Source organism: Canis lupus, chromosome 8 (assembly GCF_011100685.1).
Source record: "Canis lupus familiaris isolate Mischka breed German Shepherd chromosome 8, alternate assembly UU_Cfam_GSD_1.0, whole genome shotgun sequence".
Classification (NCBI taxonomy): domain Eukaryota; kingdom Metazoa; phylum Chordata; class Mammalia; order Carnivora; family Canidae; genus Canis; species Canis lupus.
In genome coordinates, this window is record NC_049229.1 from 47083172 (window position 1) to 47095767 (window position 12596).

The 12596-nt window shown below is 43.9% G+C and overlaps 2 protein-coding genes across 15 annotated transcripts in view; both read right to left on the minus strand.

Moving 5' to 3' along the window:
- The window catches only part of NUMB (NUMB endocytic adaptor protein), a 162616-nt gene extending 159407 nt beyond the window's left edge, over positions 1 to 3209 (minus strand). For 12 of the 13 annotated variants that reach the window (XM_038545196.1, XM_038545209.1, XM_038545205.1 and 9 more), the window contains exon 1: positions 3096 to 3209. The gene's annotated coding sequence lies outside the window, so the exon portion shown is untranslated. Of the gene's footprint in view, positions 1 to 2785; positions 2931 to 3095 lie in introns of those variants that run through there. The other variant, XM_038545197.1, reaches the window with a different exon arrangement.
- Positions 3210 to 11082: 7873 nt separating this feature from the next.
- Positions 11083 to 12596, minus strand: part of HEATR4 (HEAT repeat containing 4) — a 60421-nt gene continuing 58907 nt past the window's right edge. For both annotated transcript variants that reach the window (XR_005363517.1, XR_005363516.1), the window contains one exon: positions 11083 to 11583. The gene's annotated coding sequence lies outside the window, so the exon portion shown is untranslated. The remainder of the gene's footprint in view (positions 11584 to 12596) is intronic.

The window sequence follows — 12596 nt, forward strand, 5'->3', positions numbered from 1 at the left end:
AGGGTTACATAAATCCCCTGGATTAAAGATTTTAAAGAGTACTGCAAGAATCTCTCAGTTTTCAGTATTGCTTTCTCTGCTCTTATATCTACAAAAACTAATCTAAATCAACTCTTCCTAAATACAAACCATCTAGATTTTTACAGAGGAAAAATCAAACCAAGAACAACACAGAAAATACATATATATTCTTAACATAATTTTAAAAAGGTACTGTAGATTACATTTAAGTCCCTTAAGTTAAATTTATAATGTATGCCACATCCAGCTCATTCTCAAGGGAGAAAATCACCAAAACAAAAGCTCCTGCTTAATAAACTATTTACTTTGTAGTTAACCCTCTATCCCAGGTGCACTTTACTGTGGATTATTATCACTGTCTTCTCTTCAAAAACCTAGAAATCTAAAATACACAAGTATATCTGATTCCCTTAAAAATGCTTTGATATGTTTTCTATTAGTGTAAGGCCAGGAGAAGCTTTAAATAACTTTCACTCTCTTTAAAAAAAAAAAAAAAAAAAACACTCCTCTGCTTTTCTCCTTTGAAATGTGTCTTATTCGGCTTCTGCTTATTTTCTATACATGAACTGTTCTCAAACCAGTCCATTTCAGCATTAGTTGTTTACAGACAACATGTCTAGTATACTTAGGGGTATTTTTTACAGACAGTGCCTTACAGAAAGGGTAAACAAGAGGGCACAAGTGAAACAAAAGTGTACCACATCTGAGAAACACCACTCAATTTCATCCCCTCTGCCTCAGATTTCCTTAAGTCCTCATACCAAAGATTCTCAATATCTAAAAAGAGGCACAACACAATATGTGATAAGGCAAACATGAGAAACCAAATCAGAAGCTCAAGAAATTTAATAGAACGTATCACCACCAAATTACCAGAAGAAAAATAAAGATATAAATAATAAAGCCAGTCCTAGAAACCCTTACTGAAGGATTATTTCTGTTGCACTGCCTGGCTTAAAACAGTTTTTCAAATTCTTCTGACTGTAAGAAATACATTTTACATAGTGATCTAGTACACACACTTATGAGAAACATTTCCCAAACAATGCTTTTCCTTACCAAGTGCAATTCCATTCTATTTCATCCTATTTTCAATGTGGCAGTAACCCAGTAAATTGATTTTATAAATTACGAAAAAATCACGATCCACAATCTGAAAAACATAGGCTTCACAGTGGGTATGGGTATCCCTTATATTCGGATCATTTTTGCAATGTGCCTCTACTTGTCTCTAGCAGGGTAGACAGATATTTTAAGATTGCTACGTTATTATTGTTTTCATTGAAGCAAGTGGTTTTTAAAGTGTGAGCCTCTGACCAACATAAGCATCACCTGAGATAAATACAAATTCTCAGGATCCACCCCAGACTTACTGAATCAGAAACTCTGGATGCCGCCAGCAGTCTGTAGTTTACCAAGCCCTCCAGGTGATTGTGGTGCAAGCTGAAGTTTGAGAACCACGGCATAAAAGAACCCAGGTCTTTATGCTCTCTATTTAACAATGCAGTCAGTAAGCACAGTGCTCACTCTGTGCCAATCGCTATCCTAAAAGTTCTACAAATATTAACACACGTGGAAAAAAAACAACCCTACGAAATAGGGACTATTATTATACCTATTACACAGAGGAGGAAACTTGTACAGAGAGGTTAAATTGTCCAAGCTAAGTGGCGGAACCAGAATTCAAGTTTCTAATTTGGCCAGGGTACGTCCATCCTTTCATGACGTCCATCTTTTTGATCAAGTCCCCTGTCCTGCCTATTCCCTTAGTTTGAGCTACTTATCCCCCCTTTCTCTTTCAAACTCTCCATCCTGTCAATGTCCTCATTTTCTAATATCATTGGTGTCATCCTAAAAAAAAAAAAAAAAAAAATTTTCCCTAAAGCACTGGAATGCAAGAAGTTACTTAACCCAACTTTTGGGAGCTTTTTCTCTCACATCTTAGTTTTATGAAGGCGAGGTGCCTTCTATTTCTGCAGTCCTGAGAACACACTAACGGCCACACTGTTAGTTTCTCGTAGCCGCTGCTCCGGCCGGTCCCCACGAGACCACCACTCTCACCCTGAACAACTTTCTCACTCCCTCCTACTACGCCCTATATCTACTACGCGCTTCCTACGAGGAAACTGCTTCTCCCCGCCCACCCCTGTGTCATTTTGCTTGACTCCTCTCCAACTGAGACAACTTCCACTCCCCGGCAGACCCCTCACCCTAGTCTCCAATCCGACCTACTCCTCGAGGCTCCCCGGTGGCGCGCGGGTCCTCGGACCCAGGAGCTCCCGGTTCCAGTCTCGGGTCGCCCAGCCCAGCCCAGCGGTGGGGGCAGGGCGCTCCGCTCCACTCCAGCTGTCCAAGGTCTCCACAGGTCCCACCCTCCAGAAACCCGGAGCCCTCCACCTCGGACGGCCGCCTCTCTCAGGAGGGTCCCCGGCCCCACCCCCACCCCCACCCCCGGCCTCTCGCCTCTCGTCGACGCCCCCGCTCGCACTCGTCCCTCAGGGTCCTCCCGAACCCCGGCCGCCCTCGGTCTGACTCCCTTCTCCCTCGGACCCGGGCCACTCCCAGTTTCCCGGCCCCCCAGCTCTCTCCGCTCGGGCCGCTCTTGGGTTTCCCGGGTTTCTCTGCTCCCTGGCACCCAAGCTGCCCTGAGTGTGCATTCCCGGGCTCACCCGGTCTTCGGACCAGGTCGTGGCCGGTCACCCCGGGTCGCCCCCCGCCCCTCCCCCCCGGGACCCCGTCCGCTCCCGTCTCCCAAGGGGCTTACCGCTCCCACAGCGGCCGCCGGTCAGTGCCCCAGACCCAAGCAGCGGGACGTCCCGAGGGACCTGCCGGCCAGAACCGCTTGGGTCCGGCCCCAGCCTATCTTGCCAACGCGAACTCCGCCGCCGGGAACCGGGCCATTCTCCCACCAGCCCAGTCAGCGCGAACTCGCCGCCGCCGCCCTGGCCCCGGCCCGACCCGGCCCACAGTGCAGGCCCCCTTCCTCTCGGCCTCCGCCTCGGGAGCGCCGAACTGGAGTTTCCGGCCCGAGACGGCCCCCACCCAGACCTCAGGCCCGCGTTACCGGCACTCACCTGCCGCTGCCCCCCAACCAACTCCAGCGCCACTGCCTCTACCTCGGCCGCCAGTAGCCACCAAGCGCCACCACCTCCCCCATGACAACAGGCCCGCCCCGTTTCATACTTTCTGTCTCTCCATTGGATAGCGGGGCGGCGGCTTTCTGCTCTGATTGGCTCTTTCCAGCTGTCCGTCATAGCTTCCTCACCGCCCCTTTTCCTGAACCCGGTATTAGCCCCCGTCCGGACCCGGAGCGCCCAGTACCAAGGTTTAGTTGTTATTGGCTGATGGCTGGGCAGTTCGAAGTCATGATAGGCTGCCAAAAGTGTCTGTTAAGTCAACTGGCAAGGGATGCGATGGCTTTGGTTGGTTCAAGCTCGGGTACAGTTTGGTTGCGCAGTAGAAAGCAAGGAAGGGGCAGACGCTCACGGCCGAGGTTACCCGGGAAGGGTTAACTCTTTGTTGTAGAGTTCACTCTATGTACCCATCCCTTTCTCCAGTTCCCTCCCTGTAAGGAGAAATTGATCCCTGCTAGTTTATAGGGTAGTACTTAGAAAATACCAGCATCAGAGATTGTATTTAAGGAGTGTTTTCCAACTCCTTGGAGAAAAGCACTTGTACAGATAAAAATCTCTTCTCAAAGTCCCAATTTGCACCCAGTTTCCTTGAAGTTCTTTCCAGAAGTCTCCATGCTAAAGGGCAAAGCACGAACATTTATTTAGCAGGAATCAGACACTTCTGTGGCAATTGTAACGTCGTTAATAAACTGAAGTGGCATGTTGAGCGTTCTCTAGCTTCCAGACTCACCCCTGGCTGGCTCCTGCCAAGTGACCCAAGCAGCCATCAGCAAGTTTGAACTAAACCAGCCGCATTTAGCCTTGTGATGCTCTGGAAATGAGAATTTGGTTACCCCCACCTTCTCCCAACTTGATTTTTATGTTCAGCAGTTCTTAAATAGCCCTACTAGATGTGTGTCAGATACTTGAAAAGCTTGTCTTTTTTTTTTTTTTTTTTCTCCCAACCTCTCCTCTTCCTAGCAATCTAAATTAGGACCATTGAATGAATTGCAGCCCTTTTCTTACATTGGCACAATGCACAAGAATAAATGATTGCATTTTTTATTTATTTGGGTACAAGTCACAGTATGCATTTTTGAGAAATCTGGTGTAGCTATAAAAACTCTTGCGCTCCTAGAAATACATCCATCGTTAGATTTTGGTTTTCTTTTTCATTTCCACCCACTTTTCCTGTTCTTAAACAACAAAACGCTGGCCTGATTTGTCTTTAAATTTCTAAGTCACATTTATTTTTTTTAATGTGTCTGTATTTGGCTTTTATTTTTTTATTTTTTATTTTTATTATTTATTTATTCAGAGAGAGAGAGAGGGGCAGAGACACAGGCAGAGGAAGAAGCAGGCTCCATGCAGGGAGACTGATGTGGGACTTGATACCAGGTCTTCAGGATCATACCCTGGACCAAAGGTGGCACCAAACCACTGAACCACCGGGGCTGCCCCTCTAAGTCAGATTTAAATGTACCTTCCTCACAACTCTACCTATAATATACAAACCCGTGGACCATGAAACATACCCAGGGACGGACTGGGAAAAGTCAAAGAGGTACTCCCTCACAAGCATTACCTTATGGTTGGGAACCTCCTATGGAACTGAGAATCTAAATCTGGACTTTAGAAATGTTGTGCTTTGCCCCTTCGTTCTTCTGCTAACTCTTTGTCCCATATCTCTTCTGTTCTCTCTTCTGTCCTTTGCAGAGCAAGCCACAAATAGTCTAAAACTGCACTGTTTGGTATGCAGGAAAAAAATGTCTATTTTCTAGGTTATATTTTTAGTCAAGTTTGAAGAAACTACGTATCACCAAACTAGGCGGAAATTATTCCTCCAATAACTATAACAATAAAGTGTCTTTTCCTAATTATTTTCCAGAACTTTCCTCCCCCTTCCCTCATCCTCACCTTCCAATTTAGAAATAACCTCCCCTTCAATTCAATGACTCATAAAAAGCCTGTAAAAGGAAAGTGGAAAAGACAAAATAACTTCAGAGATGTCTGAATCATTCAGTTGAAGGAAAGATCAGACATTGACCATGATAAGATGGAGCCAAGACATAAGAAAAGCCTGAGCTAACATCCATAACAAATGAAGTAACATGCAGATGTGAAGATTCCCCAACAAGAAGGAGGTATCAGTATGTCCTTTACACAGCCTTTTAATATATTACCAGCTTTCTTCTCTCTAGTCTTGGCTGTATGCCCTACCTACCAATTTTAGAGCAAGTTAGAAGGCAATTAATGTCCTAGCAGATAGGAAACAGTAACGTCATAGGAGGGCATGGGCATTATTATGGTACTTTGGGTAATAATGGCTCTTGTACAGCCATAGTGACTTGGTGCCATAGAGAACATAGTATTATGCCAGTCTCACTAAGAGGACTTGCCATCAAGTTCAGGAACTCAACAAAATTACTATCACAAAACTGGGAATATTGCCACAAAGGTCAGCTATTCATTCTATTCCATACACTGAAAAAAAAAGTATTCATAAAGTTTTTTGCTTATATACATATATAAGCATATATATATATATTCTTATATATATTTATATATATATAAACTTCTTATATACATATATAAGCATATATACATATGCTTATATATATATTTATATATATATATATATAAACTTCTACCACTATCATTCCTTGTGAAAATCAGGTAAGAAATGTAAAATAGACATGTTCAACCCTGTAAGAAGAGAAAAAAATTTTTAAAGAAGGAAGTTTTTGGGACATCTGGTGGCTCAGTGGTTGAGCATCTACCTTTGGCTCAGGTCATGGTCCTGGGGTCCTAGGATGGAGTCCTGCATGGGGGTCCCTGCAGGGAGCCTTCTTCTGCCTTTGCCTATGTCTCTGCCTCTCTGTGTCCCTCATGAATAAATAAATAAAATATTTGAAAGAAAAGAAAAGAAGGAAGTTTTTAAGGAACATTCTTTGAGCCAACAGAAGGCTATTTGTTGTGTTATTAAAGTCCATGCAGTACTAGGAAGGTTACTGCTTATATCCCACATTTTGATTTTGTATGCACAAGGTGACCTTATAACATAATTAATCCACCCAGCCTCTCTTTTCTTTCCTGTGCTATGTCTTCACCACTCTTAAGACCCCATCTTAGAAAGCAAGAACACTGGAGTCAGGGAGTCTGCAGCTTTGTGTTGTGAGGCTGACTATGGAGGTGGCACAGATGGTATCTGTTCAGAGTCACTTGAGCAAGACCAGGATAACAGGTATTAAAGGCAAAAATAGACTTTATAAATCCTGATTAAGTAGACAATGAAGGACTTGGAGTGATGTCCTGATGTCTAAGGAACAGCATGGTTTGCCCTGGGCTCCAGTGCATGCTGATGCCACTTTCTGCTCTCTTTTCATCACATTTTTCAAGAGAGTAGAATCCAGGTTTCCTTTCATTTCTATTTTAGCCCATGGGGGGTGGGGAATCTCACTAGGGGAAAACTCCTTTTTTGGGTTTGATTTTGGATCCCCCCCCCTTTGGATTCTACACACAATTCCAAATGGATTAGAGAAACAAACAACTGATAGAGAAGAAAATCATTCAGATAGTAGGCAACGGCCAGAGCTGCCTGCTGCTACCAGTTGGAAGCAAGCCAAGATATTTGATAAGAGGTAGTTCCCTGAATTAGGGATCCCTGAAGATGGAGACTGATGGGGATGAAGGGATTAGAGAGGAGGTTTTGGGGTAGGGGTTGGGAGGAAGGCCAACAGAGAAGAAAGTAAGGAAAGCCGACAGAGCTAAGAGGATGCAGACTGCTGAGCCAGCTTAAAGTCCTACCCCATCTCCCTGCCTGTGGACTTTATACCAGGTTGCACAATTACACCAACAAAGTGCAGCCTCTGTTACTGGTTGAAAGGAGAACCAGGCCAGAACTTTACCCTATGGGATCTTTGCTCTAGTGCCACCTGGAAATCCTCCCTGAGCTCAAAGCCTGCTGCTCTAGCATCAGAGCAAAGCTGATAAAGGCCAGCCAGCCATTCAATAAGCATAGCTTCATTTGATATTATAAAGGTGACCACTGGCATGAAGCTGTGGATGAAGATAGGAAAACTACCTGGAAGATGTTTTCGCCATCTCAAACTGGGGAGATTTCAACACAGAGAAGTGCCAAGCTACTTTCCATGCTAGAACAAAGCACTGTGGTTTTAGTTTCAAAGTTCAAGGCTATCTGCCATGAATGGGGAGAGGCAAAAAAAAAAAAAAAGTAAAAAATGGTGTTCTCTCAGGTAGAACAATTTCCTTTCCAATGCTAGAACTCAGATGATTTTTTAAAAATAAATTTATTTATTTATTTATTTACTTATTTACTTACTTACTTACTTATTTGAGAGAGAGAGATGGGGAATGGGCAGAGGGGAGGGAGAGGGAAAGAATTGCAAGCCAACTCCACACTGAGTGCAGAGCCCAATAGAGGACTCCATCTCACAATCCTGAGATCATGACTTGAGCCAAAACCAAGAGTCAGATGCTTAACTGACTGAACCACCTAGGCACTCCCATATGATTTTTAAATAGCACACCAGACCTCCTCATTATGTAAGACATGAATTTTCATCCTCAAGAAATATGTGTGTACCCTTTTACTCACCTTCATTTTATAGATAAAACAGCTTGAGTACTTGTAAAAAGGATGGGCTACAGCTTGTAACTCTGCCATTATACTGTTGAAGGGAGCCCCTGGTTACTATCATTAGATCTATGGGTGGACCAGCCGTTCTTCCGCAGCAGGGAGTGGGTTTTTGAGCACCATTTAAACTTTTGTCCATCCCTGTTTTACACACAAAGAGTTTCCTGGAAACATGGCTACACTCCAAAGATTTCAGAGAGTTGAATGCCTTCTAGACCTCCACTTTTCCAGTCACTTGGAATCACATGAGAAAGTAGATTTGAGGGATCCCTGGGTGGCTCAGCGGTTTAGCGCCTGCCTTCAGCCCAGGGCGTGATCCTGGAGTCCCGGGATTGAGTCACACGTTGGGCTCCCTGCGGGGAGCCTGCTTCTCCCTCTGCTTATGTCTCTGCCTCTCTTGTGTCTCTCATGAATGAATAAATAAATAAATCTAAAAAAAGAAAGAAAGTAGATTTGAACTATGCGTTCAAATTCTGACTTTCCCGTTTAACTAGCTGTGTGACTTTGGGAAAGTTGATTCATGTCCCCATGCTTCGGTTTCTTCATCTACAAAATGGGATGTGTTAGTTATTTTTTGCTGTATAACAAGTTACCCCAAAACTCAGTAACTTAAAACAACTTATATTATTTCCATTTCTGTAGGTCAGAAATCCTGATGCAGCTTTGCTGAGTCCTCAGGCTCTGAGTCTCTCACAAGGCTGCAGTGATCTTAAGGCTCAGGTGGGATGGATCTGCTCTTACCTCACTCACGTCATTGTTGGCAGAACTCAGTAGCTCACTTTGGGCTAAGGCCTTAGATCCTCAAGAGCTATTGATATGAGGCCTCTGTCAGTGCCTTGCCATGAGGGTCTCTCCATAAAGCATCTCTCTTATTTTTTTTTAAGATTTTATTTATTTGAGAGAGAGAAAGAACGAGTACGAACAGGGGGAATGGCAGAGGGAGTAGGAAAAAGAAGGCAGGGCTCCCTGATGCAATGCAGGACCAATCCTGGATCCTGAGACCACCACCTGAACCAAAGGCAGATGCTTAACGGATGAAGCTACCCAGGCAACCCCTCCATAAAGCATCTCAAAACATGGCAGCTTATGTCATTAGGATTAGCAAGCAAGAGGGCAAGAGAGAGGGCCAGCAAGAGAGAGACTGCTATCAAGACAGAAGTCAGAGTCTCTTGTAATCTAATCATAAAACTGATATCCTGTATCACTTTTGCCACATTCTATAGAATGTTAGAAGCAAGACTTTAAGTCCAGTCCACACTCAAGAAGCGGGTATTATGCAAGAATATAAATATCAAGTGGGGGATCATTGAAGCCACTTTAGAATTAGCCTACCATAGGGGTGCCTGGGTGTCTCAGTTGGTTAAGAATCTAACTCTGGATTTCAGCTCAGGTAATGATCTTAGGGTTGTGAGATGGAATCCTGTTGTCTGGCTCCCACTGAGCATGGAGCCTATTTAGAATTTTCTCTCTCTCTCTCCCTCTCCCTCTGCCTCTCCCCCACCTCTAAAAAAAGAATTAGCCTACCTTAGGAGTTTTCATTTAAAGATTAAATGAGGGACGCCTGGATGGCTCAGCGGTTGAGCGGCTCCCTTCAGCTCAGGGTGTGATCCTGGGGTCCCAGATCCAGTCCCGCATCTGGGGGGATGCAGGGAGCCTGCTTCCTCCCTCTGCCTATGTCTCTGCCTATTTCTCTGTCTCTCATGAATTAATAAATAAAATTTTATAAAAAAAGATTTAAAAATAAAGATTAAATGAGAGAATGTGGGCATCTGGGTGGCTCAGTTGGTTAAGTGTCTGCCTTTGGTTCAGTTCCTGATCCCAGGGTCCTGGGATCCAGCTCCACCTTGGCAGGGAGACTGCTTCTCCCTTTGCCTGCTGCTCCCCCTGCTTGCAGGTATGCTTTTGCTCTCTCTCTGTCTGTCAAATAAATTAATAAAATATTTTTAAAAATTAAATGAGATAATGTGTTCAATTCAGAGATGGGCATATATAACTGGCTTATATAACTATTATTACCATTAATGTCATTATTGAGTATATAATGATTTTCTCTCTTTTCTAGCTATTACAACAAAACCTTTATGAGGAATAAATGAGATAATCTACATAATTCAGGAAGTGCTGAACACATAGTATGTACACAGTAGCCATCAGTTATTATTAGCTTTATATGAGTGTGCGATACCTGGTTTCCTCTCCAAGCTACTAGATACGCTATGACTATGGTAACTTTTCCAGGATGGTCTTATTTTCAAATATTTTGTCTCATTTTCTTATGTGTACCCTATATTTGCCAGACCATAATGCCAGTCCTGTATGCAATATACTCAAAACCAACAAGATTGGGCTAATTATGGGAGCACCTCCGATATGAGAAATCTGAGCCTGGCTCTATGGATGTTCCAGAGGAGGGAGTATGCCCAAAATGAGCAGGGACTGAATTGTCTTTGTCCCTTTAAAAAAAAAAAAAAAAAACTAGTCACTGTGCAGTCTGCTAAGTCAGTCCTTAACTGAGGATAAGGGAAAGGGGGATCCCATGTAGACTTTGTGGACAGAGTAAGGAGGTTTCCACTCCTCGATTTGAAGCAGTAAGAACTCAGAGACTGGGATCCCTGGGTGGCACAGCGGTTTGGCGCCTGCCTTTGGCCCTGGGCGCAATCCCACATCGGGCTCCTGGTGCATGGAGCCTGCTTCTCCCTCTGCCTGTGTCTCTGCCTCTCTCTCCCTCTCTCTGTGTGACTATCATAAATAAATAAATAAATAAATAAATAAATAAATAAATAAATAAATAACCCAGAGACTAAAAGAGGAGCAATTTTGCAATTGAAAGAGGGAAGAAGAGGGGCACCTGCCTGGATCAGTGGAAAGAATGTGCAGCTCTTCATCTCAAGGTCATGAGTTTGAACCCCATGCTGGGTGCAGAGATACTTAAAAAAAAATGTTTTTTTTAATTAAAAAAAAAAAAAGAAAAGAAAAAGAAAGTGGGAGGAAGAGAGTCCAGTTTGCAATATGAAAAAAAGATCACTAAGAGGTTGGAGTGAGCCAGCAGGACTGAGTCGAAGATGGCTTCCTTATAAGGAAGAAGGATATGGAGGGCTGGCCTGTGGCCAGAGAAAATGAGGAACTATAATCAAGGAAACCCCATTATTTTGGCTTTGAGTCATTTCTCAGGGTCCAGTCATGATTATATGAGAAAAATGGTGGTGGGGGGGAAGCTCCTAAAGTATAAATAATCTTTAAGCTAGAAATATTATAGAAAGACAAATGTCCAAGGGCACAGTTCATCTGATCTCATCTTTTTAGGTTAAGAGTATCTATTCCCAATCTCTCTTTCTCCCCCAACCCCTTCTTCTCCTGCCTGCTAAATGTACATGTTCTTTCCTTCTGTCCATATTCCATGAGGAAGAGAAAACAATCCTCACAAGGAAATGCCTTAGAATCCTTTAGACTGGAACTGTTTCTTGATGCAGAACCACCTTCTCAAGCGGTGACTGCTGTGGTGCTGTACCATTAGAGCTCAATAAACATTCTCGCAGATGATGACAGCTTATACCACTGATTCCAAATCAAGTCACCTGTGCAGCTGTGAGTTAAACAGGCCCTTGGATTTTCAGAGATGCACTAGCTCTGTATGCTTCTCCTCCTGACATGTCCCCAGACATTACTGGATTTGTGCACAGAAAGGTTCAAAGCAGAAGTTGCTGAGAAAGTTCTGTGAGGTTAATGGAGAGGTGTAGCAATATCAAGTTCCTCTTCCTGTGACTCTTCTCTCCTTCAAACTCTGTGTTTCTTCTGTGTTTGAGAAAAAAGAGACTTGTAAGTTTCAATAGCTCAGTACCCAGAGAAAACCTCTGCTGCTCGGCAGGATGGCCCCCCGAGGATGGCCGATTTTAGAAGGGAAAGAAGGGGTGGGGAGATGAGGACTTGCCCCCAGGAAGCCTAACTACACAATGGGGCCGGTGTATTTATTTACTCAGCCCTTTCCTACAGGCAGCCAGAAGAGCAGCCATTTCATTTTGCTCTCAGGAAGTGTATGCAGTGGTAGGCTTTCTTTCTTTTCCTGTTAGTTTCCTGTAAGAGGACATTAGTGTCTTCTCAGGGCAGTAGCTGATAAGAAGGATGTTGTTGTTCAAGTGGAGACAGACAAACATATTTCCCGTCTCAGACCCAGACCCTTTCAAGGCACAGAGAATTGAGTTGGGTGTGGAAATTGAAGAACCTGATTTGCACACCTATTTCCCTGGTGCCATCTTCCTGACATATACTCTCTAGTGGAATACAGTAATAACATCCTCCACTTGTGTAGAATTTCACACTTTTCCAGGGTAGCATCCCACTGTGCAGGGGCAGAGTTAGAAGCACTGTATTTGGCATAGACTAGGAATTACTTTGCAGGGTTAATATGAGGCAGCTTTGGGTTTAACATTATGTTCTGAGGAAATTATACAAATACTGTAGGTGTACCCTAAATTGGATTCCATTACTAGTTCCTACTCATCCTCTAGATCTCACCTTTGAGGTTACTTCTACAGGGGAACCTTCTGATATCCTTTCTCCCAGCCACCATTGAATTGGGTGCCCCTCTTATCCACACCACACTTCCACGTTGGATACACACATCCCACGTGTAAACTTGCTCAGTGCCTATCCCTCCTGTAGCATCTCAGCATTGTGATACCAAGAACCACATTCTTGCTGCTCAGAGCTGCCTAGCACCCGGCCGGCCCATAGTAGTTCTCAAAATATTTAGTGAACGAATGAGTCAGGAGTTGCCTCTAGGAGCAGCCTTGCCACCCAACACCATC